This window comes from Anser brachyrhynchus, assembly GCF_964034855.1.
Source record: "Anser brachyrhynchus genome assembly, chromosome: 12".
In the NCBI taxonomy this organism is placed as follows: Eukaryota; Metazoa; Chordata; class Aves; order Anseriformes; family Anatidae; genus Anser; species Anser brachyrhynchus.
In genome coordinates, this window is record NC_137707.1 from 6,001,647 (window position 1) to 6,016,733 (window position 15,087).

The window sequence follows — 15,087 nt, forward strand, 5'->3', positions numbered from 1 at the left end:
TTTTGCTTTTAATAGAGGGCAACAGAAACAAAGTTCAGATCACCATATGCAGATGTTACAGGGACACACATGTACAAGATAAGGTGCTTCCTACCACAGGAAGGCTATTTTAACTGCTAGTTTTTAAGCTGATATTTACGAAGGAAGGAAAGTCAAAGGCGACAATAATTAATGTCATCATTACGGTCCAGATTTTCGAAGGAACACAGTGGGATTAGGAGCTCAATTCCTTCAATTTTCCAGTAGACTTTAGCACAAAATTAGGCAGCATTTAAAAGACAATGAGTGCCAAAATCTAGGACTTTTTTTTTTTTAATGGAATCTATGCTCTGTTCAAATGTATGGATTACAAATGGAAAAGAGCATTAACAAAAGGGAAGGTAAATTCAGAGACCTCACCTTCTTTCCCACATTAATGGTTCTCAGCAGAACATGCTGAGCTTTGTGACTTTTTCTTTATCATTAAAACAATTTTTGTTATTTGCTGAATGGTTAAAATTTCTTTTCCTGGATAATTTAGAGAGGTAGCTGTTCATCATATGGAATGATAAAAAAAAAAAAAAAAGGCAGCAAAAGTCTTTTCAATTGGGTTAGTTTGCAGCCCTATAGAGCCACGCTTCATGAGTTTATTTGCATCGTCAGTAGAATCTAAAGTAATTTAATTCATGGTAGGGAACGCATGTTAATGACTCCACTTGGTGGTTAAAGGTAGTGTGCGCCTCCCTTCTTACTCAGTGCTTCTGGTCTGGAAGCAGGTCAGTAGATCAAAAATACATGCTATTTCATGGGCGGTAAAGACCCTATGGTGCCTATGTGATTCTTCAGAGATGCTTTTACACATCACAAAAACTACCAGTATGTTTACCAACTCGAAGGCTAAATTAATATCATCAAGAGCTAGCTATACACCCACCCAGCTGCTGGTGGGACAGGAAGGGAGGGAGCTCTGTTGTCAGCCGAACAGCGTTCATGCTTTCATAACTTCCTCCCTTTTTGGCTTGTTCTCACTCCTGGCCTACACAGGCTTGAAAAACTGTATAAAGGAAGCAAAAGAAAAGGTATTTCAAAGAATGAAATTAAGAATTGTAAAGATCTTTGAGTAACTAGTGTTTTCAAACTGGGTTAAAGCAGACTTACAGTAATCTGACATGATGTAATCCTAGTGAAGTTGCAGGAAAGCAGAAATTAAGTATTTATTTGGGGTATTACAGTGTCTGGTATAAGATATTGTTAAGTACTGTCAGTAACTCATTATATATTTATTTAAAAAAATAAGAACTTAAAAGAAAAAAGAAGTTTCAGATTAGAATGCGGTCGCTGTACATGCATTATACATGCTTCTCCTTCTGTTCCACTAATGGATCCTGACTGCCAGAACAGTGAAACGAACCATTGAAATTAGCGGAACTAAGACCCAGATCTATTAGAAATTTTCATTTGCCTCCAGTGTAGAATTTCAGACAGATCCCTGATTTCTGTGAAGCATTCCCAAACTATCATAGATATGCTGTTAAATAAGCTTTCTGTCAAAGGGAACGGGTGGAAGTCACTGAATCTTCTGATTCCTAATGGCCAGACACCAAAGACATAAAAAACAAAGGATGAAGCATCTCTAGTGGCATGTCATTAATGCTGGTGGCAAGTTGAGGAAGTACTGGGGAAAGAAACGTCAATAGCAGAAGAGGCTGAGATAAATGAAGCAGTAGTCATCAGCATGGAAATGCCACCTTAATTATACCAGGTCCTAAAAGAGCTAAGTCAAGGCAGATTTATAGTACTGAAAGTTAAAACTAAGAAGCGCAAGCCACCCATCCAGGCTTCACTACCAAGCAGGACAATATGGAGTGCAGTTCTCAGGTCTGTTAGGTGTAGGCTGTATTGCAAGTCATAGCTGGAAGATAATAAATACCTCTCGCCTTTCAGTCCTTGATGGTCTCGCACTGCTGCGAGAGTCACCATTGCACAAATCTACAAGTTCTAAGCTAAGATCAGAGATGGAGTATTATTGCAGGTGAAAATGTCTTTATGGATCATCAGAGAATTAAAATATGCAACATAATTCATTGGCTACAACATTCACCCTCTGAAGGGGAAAAATGTTGGTGAAAATGTCATTAAAATACACTGCAGAATGGTCAACAGTCAGATCTTCAGTACAGAGAACTTATCAGAAAAACCTCCAGTATTAAACTCTGCTTCCTTTTTAATGCTGCCCAAGCATGCTGTGTTTTGCCAAAATAATGGAAGTCAAAGCCTTTACTGGGAATTTCCATACTTCTGTGGCTTTAAGTTATATCCTTTTTTTTTTTTTTTTTTTTTTTTGTCATGGGAAGTTTTAGTGCCTGGAAAATTTGAGACACTAAAGGAACCCAAAAAAATGTATATACCGGGGAGGGGTTTGGGCTTCTTCTGAATCCCGGTCAGACTCTGGAAAACAGAACCAAACCTCAGAACCAAAAATTCCTTCATGATTTTTCAACATTTCTGCTAATGCCGAGTTCCAGGGTCTGGTTTACATTGGGAAACCTTGACTTCTGGCTCTGAAGGGTTCAATTAGTCAAAATGGTTGGCAGATGGAAAAAATAATTAAGTTCCATCCACTGTTTTGTACAATAAAAATAGACTGAAGACACAATGGCCTTACCTTGAACTTTGCAGGCCTACGTCACATAATGATAAAGAGGGAGTCAGCTCTTAAAACCTGGATTATCTACCAGCACACGTACGGAGTGCCAAGCTGGGCTGCGAGGCGGAGATGCACCACAACCTTGCAGGCTGTGCGCATGATTATTAATTTAATGATTTTAGCTCAGATTGAAGATGTAAATTCTAGCAATGAGAAATAGCTTCACATGGATATTATGAGATTACCAAAACCTCACAGTAGTAGTAATAACAGTAATCATCTGTTATTTGAAGAGATGCTGAAATCCATGGAAATTTTAAAATATTATTCTTAGAAGTCTTTCTCCTAGATGTTTTGTCTTTCCTGAAAGTGATGGAAAAGCAGATTGATAACACTTTAGATAAATAAATTGTTTTTATTTTATGCTTAAATACAGACTTAGATACCTAGCTTTAAGAACTCAACTTTGACAATACAGTTGTGGAGCAGAAACATAACCTATGCCCTATGTTTCTTATAAAAAAGATTTGTACTCCAAGTATCCCATAAGATAGGTGGGGCAAAGAATGATACTCGATGTTATGCAGCTGGTCATTTTGAATGATGAATATATTCACAACGACATGTAAAGAAATAGCCAGGCATGGAAAGAAAATTCGTAAATTGGGAAGTGTGACTTCCCACTGCAAATGATTTATTACGAAATAAGTGAAAATTTCATGGTCAAATTGATGTTCCAAGTAATAAATGATATAACAAAAGTGGACAAATTGTCCACCATTGTCAGTAGTAGTACTTGACAGTATAGGACACATGGGCTAAATCTCTGAGTATAGAATGAAATTCCCAGCTGGTGGGAATTAATAGACCACAGCTGAGGTTCTAGATAGTAATATTAATAAACTTTTCTAGGAAGTGTAAGAGCTCTGCATATCCGTGCTTGCACATCTATAGTTTTATATCCATTCTTGGCTGTTGCTCTATTTTATATGCATCTGAATATTTAACATGTAAAGAAGTGGAGGAACAAATTGCATTGCTCTCAGTGCAAGTCTGATCAAGCTCTGAAAGGTGAAGTAAGTCTGCTTCCTACTGCTCTTGTCCTTCCTTCTATTCCCTAAACATCTGCCAGAAATTCTTTGATTTTCATCTCTTTCACCGTGTTTTTTTTCTCTCCTGTTTCCCTACCTGAGCCTGCCCTGCCCCAGTGGGGCACTAGCCCCCGGTACCACCACACGTGCCTTCTCCAAGGCTTTGCTATGTCCTTGAGCAGCGTTGCTGATCCAGGGTGAGGATGGGCGTACATGGGGTGGCTCCTGACATGTATTATGAAGTGTTGTGGTCATGCTCATGTGGTTGAACCACGGGACTGGTGCCACATTTCAGAGAAATGACGTTCACCTTTGCAATTGCTCCGATGGTTTGGACTCCCCGGAGTGCAGAGCAGATGGCCCCCACCTTTATCTTCAGGGACCATCTCATATTTATTCATGGTGGTAGTGCAGAAAAGCCACTGAATCCATCCCAACTTGTATGGTATTTAGAGGGATAAAGACGTTGTACTAAGCCTGGGAATCATTAGGTGGCTGCCTTGCAGCCAAGGGTGTTTGAACGGGGCTCTGATTTCCAGCTGGCAAAAGGAGGATAATCTTTTTCTCCTTCAACTGCTGAGGCTGTCAGCAGCAACCTTGCTGAACTACCTCATAGTTCTTGAGGGTTGTGCGATAGCGGAGTGGATGTCCTGTTCAATGAACCCTAAAAATGTCTTTGACATGGGGTGGGTGTCTGTACAAATTCAGAGCCTGCTTTTTAGTGCTTATCATGGTTTGGGTCAAAGCGCTGGATGTGTCTGACAGTCTCCTTGTGGGATACAGTGGTGGATCCTAGCATTTAAAGTAGAAGGTGTCAAGGATAGAGGGTCTTAAGAGACAGAATTTTTCATTTGGATCATAATGTAAATTCACTCCACCTGAGCCTCCAAGTGAGCCTTCAGAGCCCTGATTTCTCTAACCTCTCAGGGGCCAAGCTCCTGGGCTCAGCCTGGCCTAACACACATGCTTCTGACTTGACACAGCTGTCCAAGAGACCAGGAAAAATCAATGAATATGCTGTGTTAAACCCAGGGAGGATTATCAGAAGGGATGTGCTAATGAATTCCATGCGATATGCTGCAGCAGGCCAGTCTTACAGAGAGCGTGGACGTACAGAAATAAGTCAGGAGGAAACCTGCCTCGGCCTGATCCCTGAGCAGGCTGTTACTCAGAGGAAGGGCTATTCCCTGTGATGCCGCTAACATCACCAGCTTGGCGTGAGGTGTGGTACCCTGCCCTGCAAAGGCACAGCCTGTGCCGTGCACATCAGAGCAGGCAGTACATCTTGTTGTCTGCTGCGACTCATAAGGTAGAGGCTTTGATGTATGTCCAGGATCTGGCCACTGTGATGCAAGATGCACTGCAAAACCTGCTTTTCAGGCAGCACATCTGTAACTATGGGATCTTTGCACACTAAATCTTGTCCATCAGGAAGCCTGGATTGATGATTGATCCTAGGGATTTCCTTAAGAGGAGTTCCTTCTCCTAGAATTAACACTAGTGGCCTCCACCTTCTGGGAAGCTTGAAGCTGCCTCACACTTGGTTACATGAATAACCAAGGCAAAGACTTTGGGGTTCGTTTAAAAGCAGTTCAGTTCCAGCATCAGGTTTCCCATAGAAAATATTAAAATGCCTTTATGCATGATGTTTTGTAATTGAATTGAATCGTAATACCCCATTTACTAAATATACCGCACTGAAAGCCTCTAGGTTTTCCCTAGTAAAGTTGCTATGCCAGCTGGTGATGAGAAACTGTTGTGATAGTTTTTCTACTTTTCTCACCCACTTTCTTGTAACTCACTATCCTCAGCTTTATTTCTTTTTCACTAGTCTGTTTCCAGCTCTTCTCTTTGGCAATGGTTGCTCTCCCATGCCTATGTGCCTGCATGCACACACACAGGCTGAGGCAGGTGCTTGTAATCTGACTTCACAATTCACCCCTCTCCCTTGCTAATTGTAAGAAAAGAGGGAAGGAGGATTGAAAACAAAAGTGTTACACAGAGACGAATGAGGCAGAAATAGAAATTCGAGGATATGCTGGTTGTAAGGGATGCCCAAAAATTTCCTTCTGCAATACCGAGTCTCTTTTCTAGTACTTTGCTTTGCTGCTCTCCTTTCAGCTGTTCAGGCCAGGTTGCTTGGTAGACTTACTGCCAAATGCTATTATAACCGAGCTGCTCTGATCTTTAGCCAAATCTTAGGAAAGAAGTGGGTGTGCTGAAGCACTGGTGAGCCAGTGAGAGAACACTTCACCGTGGCTGGGATGGCAAACGTGACTGTACAGATGAGAGCTGCTGCAGTAGGGCTACGCCACTACCAGGGGTCTAATTTCAGCTGCTACATGCAGGGAACAGCAAACCTGAATGTCTAGAACATATGATGGTGCCACCTACAGCAACACACGACATGGGTAACATGAACAACGTCTTTGAAAGTATTCCTCTGCCTCTTTGGGTACCCAAGACAGTTGTTCAGGCTTTGCTGACATGACCCCAGGCTGTGCTGACTCCATGCAGATCCCAGGTAGGAATAAGTGAGGCTGTACTGAAACTCGTGCCCATGCTGTCCTGGCAAGGAATCATCCAGCAGCTGGGAAGGCTCCTGTCCACTTGTGGGCTTGGGGTGGGCTTTGTGGCTGTGCCTGGCCAGCTTTGGGCAAGGGCAGCTGGAAATGTGTGGAAGGAAATGAGGAAGGCAGACCTGGGAGCGCAAGGGCTTTCTGAGTTCATCCCGCTACAGCACATGAATGGAGGGCTGAAAATCCATTTAAACATATTAATCTCTGCAAGACCTTGCTCCATTTGAGTTATTAAAAACAAAGTCCAAGCAAAAGAAAAACAAAAACAAACAAACAAACAAACAAAACCCCCACAACATTAAACATCTATTCACAAATGCAGTGAGCTTGCTGGTTCCCCAATCTTGCACTGACTCCATGCCATACATCTCTAGTAAGAGTGACTCTATTTGGTTAGCAGATGCGCTGAAGTCATGCAGAGTTCAAATATACTGTACCCATCAGGATGCAAATCCTAAATTTCATTTGCATTGTCATGTTGTAAGGATGTTATGTGCAGGTCGGGATTCTGTCTCCCCCCCAAGCCCTTTCAAATGTGTTTATTCACGTTGTTTATTTTCATTTCCCAGTTTCCACATGTCCCTCAGTCAGATTTTCTGTTAGCAAGACTGAGAGACGAATAACATATGTTACCCCACAACTGACCTTGAAGGGGAACTGAAGAAACCATCTTCCCTAGGGCTGAGATGTAATTCAGACACGAGCGTGCTTGATAGAGGTCCTTTCCTGCAAAGACACTGCCAACTGCATTGCAAGCCCTCGAAGCATTTCTGCCTGTATCAATTGCAAAGCGTGCACCGCGTACCAGGGGGATGGTGAAGATTTAGCCTTCTGTGCCATCACTCCCTCAGCTCTCATAAGCAAGACAAACAAATTCTTTGTGTCTCAGAAGAATCAGATAATTCAGCCAACTCCTCGCAGTCCTGGCTTTTCACCTGGGGGAGCAGGCTTGCTGATCCTGCCCAGGTTAAAACCACTGAAAATCAATTTGATTTGACAGCTGCGGGGAAAAAAAAAAAGGATGCTCAAACTCTTGAGCAACAAAGGCTCTTCAAGCTGTTACAAAATGAAACACAAAAAGAAGCTGTTGTCTATGATCTTCCTACAGGATTTTGATTCATGGCAGTCTGGCCAGATCCAGTCCCATCTGATATGGCTGGTTCCTTGCACACCGTTCTTGGGAAGAAGCAGCCCTCAAGAAGGACCATCGTCCTTCCCCCATTCCCTTGTGCATGGCCAAGCCAGGTATGTCAGGCAGAGGGTGGGTGCTTCCACGTGGCCTTCGCCTGATGTTTTAGTCTGGGCAACAACCCTGCAGCCTGATTTGGAGATCCTGCTCTGCTGCCCAGCTCATTTTACCTTTGAAACAGCAAAACGTGGGTGCCCTCATCCACGGAGGCAGGCTCCAGAGGTTGTCTGTGGAGGAGCTTTGTGGGTGTACAAACAAGTAGGTTAATTTTGTAGTTGTTGCAGGAAAGAACATGATTAAAAAATTAAAAAGCCAGCAATCTCTTATGAGGAGCAAAACTGTGTGTTGTTTGCAAATATAACCCCAGTCTGAGAACTGGGGATACTGGGGGATGAAATGGAGGTGGTGTAAGAGCTGGTGCAGAACTGGAGATTGACCCCAGGGCTCTCTGCTGGAAGCTCCACTTTTTTGCCACCTTTTGCCCCATGGACATCAGCCTTCCTGGTCCTGCCACCCCACATTGACCCCAGGAGCTCCTGTAATTTGCTCCCTTTTTTTCCAGTGTCTTCAGCCGGTGGTCGAGCTACATCCATGGTTCATTTCTTTACCTGGGGAACATGATTGTTCTGTTTCCTACAATAATTCAGAATTGAATTATTTATTTGCCTCAAGGGACAGGCACTTGGGAAAGAGGCAGTCCATGCGAGCAGGTTTCATAGCCTTCCTTATTAGCTTTGTGTCACCAGCCTGGGAAATTTCAAATCAACACAGAGCTAAAACACAGAAAGGAGATAAATGCCACGTTCAGTGTGACTTGCCAGTTCTGACACACAGAAACACCAAACACGTACCCAGTACCAGACAAATCCCAGAGTCACGCAAATTGGAATCCACAAACCTGCCTCCCTACTTATCGCTTAGTAACAACTTCATATAAATTTTCCCGTGTAATTAAAATGTCTTTCCTGAGCCAAAAATGAAATTTTCTTTACAGCAGGCAAGCCTTACATAAAATTAGTTTTCTCTCTAGTTTCTGTCAGTTGAATGAATTTAAAAAAAAAAATTTTTTTTGAAGAAACCCATTTGGGGAGGTAGCAGATTTCTTATCCTAGTATTTTAGGTTAGCGTGGAAGGAGAAAAGTAAACTGTGCATAGATTGCAGCTGGCCTGGTATCAGCTGGGGAGCTGGATGCAGTGGATGTTTCCATAGGTTTATGGGTACCAATTATTGCTGACACTGTATGTAGGCGAAATATTGCTGTGAAGCTTTTACCAAAAATAAAATAAAATAAAAGTTAATGCTCACAGCAGCCCAGTAATACCTCCTGTTAGGACATCTATTTTGAGGAGAGGTGAGAAGGGTCATGTACAAATTTTCTTCATATTTTTAAACTGTGGCTGCTGATTTTGGCTGCTTTCACTTCTTCCAGCTCACCAACGACTCTTGCCCTTCAGCGGTGCTCAGCAGCTCCTGGGAGATGTGGAGCTTTTGACAGGCATTGCTCTTGGCCAGTTTGGTGTTCAGCAATCCTCCCCTTGCTCCTTACCCTCCCCATCTTCCTCCACCCAAGTAAATGTATAGTTTAGTAGCCACTTTTGAAAATGTACGTTCTGCTGTCTCTCAGATGTGTCAATGGGCTCACAGGCGTTACAGGTCAGGACGTCTATCACCACCCTAAAATGGCCCTATTGGCAGAGGAGCAGCGCTCAGAAAATAACACTTTGAACCTGTCAAGTCTGATTTACGGAAAGCTTCCATGATTTAGAAAAGCAAAAAGCAACGATTGCTTTCTACTCCACCCTAATTTTAATTATAAAAAATGCTAGTATAGTTTTCCATTTGACATCCCTCTAAAGGAAATCACTAGCATTGGAGTAAATCTTCCAAATAAACATATTTCTCAGACATAAACATGGTAAATCTCTTCTTTTGAGAAAGACATAAAGAATGGTTAACTTAAAATATGCATATAATAACATTACCCACAGCTTCTCATGTTTAAAAAGATTCCATATGCAGGGAAAACCCATAAAATAAAACCCAAGAAATGCTGCATCCTCTTTCTATTAATTTGAAACAGTCACTTAATGGGAAAAAGGAAAAAAAGAGAAAAAGAAAATTGGTGGAACAGAATTATTTTATTTTTTTTCTTAGAAAATCCCAAACAAATCAGTAACTCCAACATTCCAATCTCTTCATCCTGTTTTTAGTGGTGTATTAATATGTAAACTCAATACTTGTGTTGAAAAATAGCTTTGGGTAAGGAAAAATGGTAGCAAATTCCAGGGTGGCCTTGCTAGCATTTTTGATTGAAAAAAACTTGGAAAAATGTTGTTGTTTTAGGATGATGAGAAGTGCTGCCATCTTTTGTGGTTTACCCAGGATTGTCCCAAGTTCGACTGTTGTCTCTGGTTTGGTTTAAAATCTAAAAAGGGGCCAACAACTGCGGCTCCCTGTCTCCCCCAGGTCCCCCACTCTTTCCCCACGTTTAGATGAGGGATTGACTTTAAAACAGGCTCACCGAAGCAGCTCCCTGCTTAAATCCTATACATAAACCAGCCTGCTTTTCTTGCTGGAAGAGTTTGTGTCTCCAGAAAGCTCTGGTCCTCGTTGTGGGCGGAGATGGACTAAGCTGGCGATTAAGACTGGGATTTGGGCTGGTTTCGCCTTCGACTTGATTTAGGAATTTCAGCAAGTCGCTGTCACCCCCTTGCCTTCCTTCTGCCCCCCCTGTGCCTCCTGGCAGGAGGGTGCTGGCCTGCAGGTGCTGATGGCTCCCTGATGGGCACCAAACGCCCAAGGAGCGGAGCAGAGCTCAGGACCACACACACCCCATGCACAGTCCCCACAATTAAATAGGGCTTGGGGGGGGGGTTCCCGAGCCCACAGGCAGACAAGGGGGTGCGTTCCCAGTCCGTACACCCCAATTCCTCCTCGGGCAGTGCAGCCGTGGAGGGGTTAAAGCGGGCCGGGCCTGCGGCTCCCAGCTGCGTGCACTGGCGGCCTGCACTGCCAGGGGAGCTGGGCCGGGCCAGCTGCGCCGAATTAAGTAATTCCCCCCAGTCAGCGAGAAAAGGGCTGTGTCTCTAGCACTGGGATTAGCACTGGGGGGAGTTCGGTTTTTATGGTAGGGAAGGAGGTGGAAAAAAAAAAAAAAAGCAACAACCCTGCCTTTGCCTGATTCCTCACTTTCGCTGCGGCTTGGGAGGGTTTAGGCTGCGCAAAAGCCGCCCGGAGAGGAGCTCTCTTGGCAGTGGGGTGAAGAGAAGCCCGACCCGCTGACTTCTCCGGTTAGCATCCCGGCTGGGGAGATGCTCGTTTCGCCCAAAAGCTTGGGTGAGGCAGTCAGCTGGAGTTCAAGATCCAGGGACTTAATGTCCCATGACTGAGCGTAGCTTGTTTGACCTGTAGCGCAGATCTAGAGCGTAAGGAGCAGAAGTATTTTTATGGTATGTGCTGAGCCTGCTCTCCCTGACTGAAACACCTCCTGGAAAATGAATAATTGAACATACATGTGACTATGTATAGCCCATTCTTCAAACACAACCTGAAATGGGGCAGAATATCCTCCAAGTTCCTAGGCTTTTTCTCCTGCTAACCGCATAGGATTGGCTATAAAATCTATAGGGACAATGCTTTATAGCAAGGAGAAGTCGTTTCAGCCCACGCTCCTGAGCAGTGGTCTTCAATTGTGAATTTTTTAAGCTAAGTGGTGTGCTGAATTTCTGCCTTCTATCTGAGCTAGAGTAGAAGGAAGAAACAAATAAATTCTGATTTTTTTTCATTTACCGAGCCACGCTGCTCCCTGCTAAAATCAAGAGACGTTACTGTTGGCACAGCAGGCTTAAACTCACTACTGTGTTTTGCATCTTTTAATAAAGGAAGAAAGTGATTGAATGAGATTGTCTATTAGTTGCCTTGGATCAGCAGTTTCTTCTTTGTAGTGATGCAACAGATTGTTTTCCGAATAATACAGTAAGAATAGGCTCAGCGTGCAAAGCCCTGTAAACCATCTGAAGAAAAAGCTGTGGCCTTTTTTTCCCTGCTTGCTTCCAAGCCAGTAGCTGCTTCTAATATTCCTGTATCCAATATGAGCACAGTGCTGTGCCTAGCACACATCTAATGTTTGTCAAGGGCTCTAATTGTTTGTTAGGAGAAAGGGACGTTGAGGAGAGCAGAGGGGAAACAATACAGGAGGAGGGATAGTCTTGTAAGGAACTGCCTGGGCTGTGTTTTGGGGCAGTTTGGTTCATTTCCTGGCTCTGCTATGTCCTTCTCACGTGATCTTGGGAAAGTCTCCTAATCTGCTTCTCAGTGCAGTAAGAGGCACCGTCTTGTCTCTTGTACATAGTATGTGTCAAGTAAATACCTATAGTCTGTGCTGATATATACCTATAGAGTGTAGTAAGGTGATAAAGCAAGAACCAATTCTGTAAACAGTTGTGATGCCCAGGGCACAGGGTCCTGGTTTCACAGCACATCAGTTACATAGCAAAGCCCAAATGAATTCTGCCCTTCTAATTCGTGACAATGTTCATTTTCTGAATGCTGACTTTGGGTAGATGCTTATTTTTAGCTTGTATATGAGTGTGCACCAGAATGAAAGGGGAGGCTTTCCCACACCAAGCATTTTGTTTTCCATATAAATGCCTGTCGCATAATATTACGGACAAGTAAAGGCTTCTTACTGCTCATAAGGTGTTATGGTAATCCTTCACGGAGTCCTTTTAATGAATAAACTAGGAATGCTTCATGAGTCGTTTATTAAGGGTTAATGATGTATCTTCTCTCTTTGGCATCATTCCCAGCCTAAATCAAGCCTGCTTCATCTCATATGGATATGAAAGACAAACTGTACAGATTGAAAACATCTGTATACTGAGTGAATGAACCACATGGCAGCAGTGTCATGCAGAGATTTACTTAAAACTGTCCCCTTTTGTTTGACTTTAGAGGAACAGCACAAATAAATACAGTAGGTTCTGTTTAAACAAAGAGGACTCTGATCAATAGAGGTTTGTATAGCTTACGACCTTCAACTATAAACAAAAAATTGGGGTAAACCCCACATGTCTCAGGTCAATTGCCATCTTATTTACTTTATTACACCACTAATGTTCTAATCTGTCTTACATATGAAATGCTTTTCACAAGCAGCCTTACTTTGCTTCTCCATTTTTGCCAGAGATAAAAGGAAAGTTGTGTTTGCTGTTCAGAGCAACCTGTGAGTGTGGCTCTGAGGGTGCTGTGAATTTTGCGTATCGGTGTAAGCAGAGGTCAGACACACCAGTTCAGGCAGATTTCGAATTCCAGTAGATTTTGGTTGAGGTTTCCAGTAGCTTTCTGTGTTTTGGGAGGGGGGGTTCAAGCATCCACAAAGAAAATCAAAATGGTTTGTGGCTCACCATAACCAAAGCTGTGCACAAGAAACAGAGGAGAGGCAGTGCTAGATAGAAAGTGCTAACTCTGTTCGGTCTGCAAGCAGAGGTTATCCCTTCTGCACAGACACTTGAAAACATTTGCAAATATCTGCTAGAAACTGACCCTAACTGTGAGTTTTTATTATTATTTTTGTTACTGTCTCCCAGCAAGATTAAGTAATTCCAAATACTGAGGGGACGACTCTCCTGCATGTGTTCTGTCCTCATATCTCCACATAACTAACATAAATTGTAATTATTTTGTTTTCTGGCACATTTTATAATTTTCTAGAGGGGGGAGGCTATCACCATATCTTGTTTCTGGCCATCTTTATTTTCCCTGTCTAACTTTTAATCCATGTGGTTGATGTTAACAGAAGACAAAAAAGGGGAAATTGTGGGGAAGATTTGCATATACAAGTTCATGAAAACAGGCAGCAAGGAAGAGAAGGGCCCCAGCCATGCCTTCCCCAATGGATACCACAACATGAGCCCTCACCAGGCAGAGGTGCCAGTCTAGGTACACGAAGCCACGAGAAACTAGATTTATTAGCATTGCTGCTCAGACAGTTATTCAGGTGTTTTTCTTTGCTGGGGGCATTCCTGTTCCTATTGACTCTACTATTTTCAACTTCAGCCTTATCTGCTGTGATCTAAGAAACACTTCACTCCTGCTTCAGGTGCATTTTGTTGTAGAACTCAAATACTTTGGTGGGCAACAGAGGGGTGAGTACCACTGGGTATGTCTTTCCTCAGAGCTTTGAGAGATCCGGAGAGAGATTTCTGGAGATTGGCTTTGAATTATTTTATTTTATTTTTTCAGTTTAATAGAAAAGGAGCACCCAGACTGCTCACCTATCTGAGATCTTGTTCCACTAGCCAGGTGGCTTTTGATCCATGAAGCAGCGTCTCAGCTGCATACCTCACTGGAAGAAAATCTTACAGACATTGAAGTTTTGCAACTGAACGGTTATGCGCTTGTCTTGCTTCCAGCATTTCTTCACAGTCCCCGTTTAGGCCCAGAAACTAGAGCTGCAAGTTCTAGTCTCAGCAGTAACGTCTCCCCCGTCATTAAATAATTGAGTTAGTTCTGCAAGCTCCAACCCAAGGCAGAGACACTACCTCATAGCTGGTGGGTCGCTGGCAGCAGGTTTGACAAAACCCTTTGAGGGTGGCTAGTGGAGGCTCTTTCCTGGCAGGTTCAAGCTTGGTTTGTTAGGTCAGTGGGGAGACAGACGGGGCGAACCACGCTGCTCCCTTGCCAACCCACGCTGGCCGAGGTTGGTTACATTTTGGCTGTACCTTTCAGTGCAGCATTAGGAAGACAGAAGAAGAGCCTGTGGTCCTTCGCTGAGTAAGAGAAGCAAATTGAGGTATTGGAGTCCTCAGGAGATGCTGTTTTGCTGCCCTCTAGGCAAAGATTAAAGCTTAAAATGTGGAAGTTAAAGAAAACGCTGTCCTGGGCACATCAATGCAAAGCAAGAGGTTGGGAAGGTAGGAATAATTCTTGTGGGACTTCATTAAGGTGTGAATATAAGATCTCTAAGAGATCTCCGGGCTCAGATAAGCGGGATCCAGTGGTGTACAACAAAGAATTATCAGGAAAGGCATCATAATTACAAAGTACTTTTATATTAAAATGATGTCATGTAATAGGTTGAAGAACAAAAAATATATAAGCCGTGCAGATCTTCTTTATCTAAATAATTGTTTTCTTATGCATTATGCAGCAAACTTCTCATATAATTCCTGCCCTTTAATGGTAAACCTTATTAAATAAAGACTTTGAAACTATTTTAACATTTCAGTAGTATATTTCATCTTGAGGATGCATCACTGAAATGCTACAGGGAAGCATGGAAATACAGAACAGCTTAGAGAATGAAGGTTTAATAGGGAATGTGTCATTACAGGACTCTATAGCAAATATATAACCTCCTTTAAAAGTGTATGAACTATTGTATGGAGGATCAGATTTTTTTAAACGATCAAATATATAATGGTGTGACATTGAACTTTCAGGATTTTCACATAGGTCTTTATTTTCCTTAGATCTGTTCCCTGAGGAAAGTTCTTTATTTCTCTCATGTGAAGAATAATACTGAGATCTGCCTATGGAAAACTACGTTCTAGGAGGAAGAATCACAAAGAACTTTGCTTTTAGACTTTCCTTTAAGAGGT

The 15,087-nt window shown here is 42.7% G+C and overlaps 1 long non-coding RNA gene across 1 annotated transcript; it reads right to left on the reverse strand.

Moving 5' to 3' along the window:
* Positions 1–1,047: 1,047 nt before the first annotated feature.
* On the reverse strand, positions 1,048–7,397 carry LOC308176587. The gene is made up of 3 exons (XR_013938424.1): positions 7,102–7,397; positions 6,942–7,022; positions 1,048–6,472 (listed from the first exon to the last, which is right to left on the reverse strand). It is a non-coding gene; the product is annotated as an uncharacterized lncRNA (long non-coding RNA).
* Positions 7,398–15,087: the final 7,690 nt, after the last annotated feature.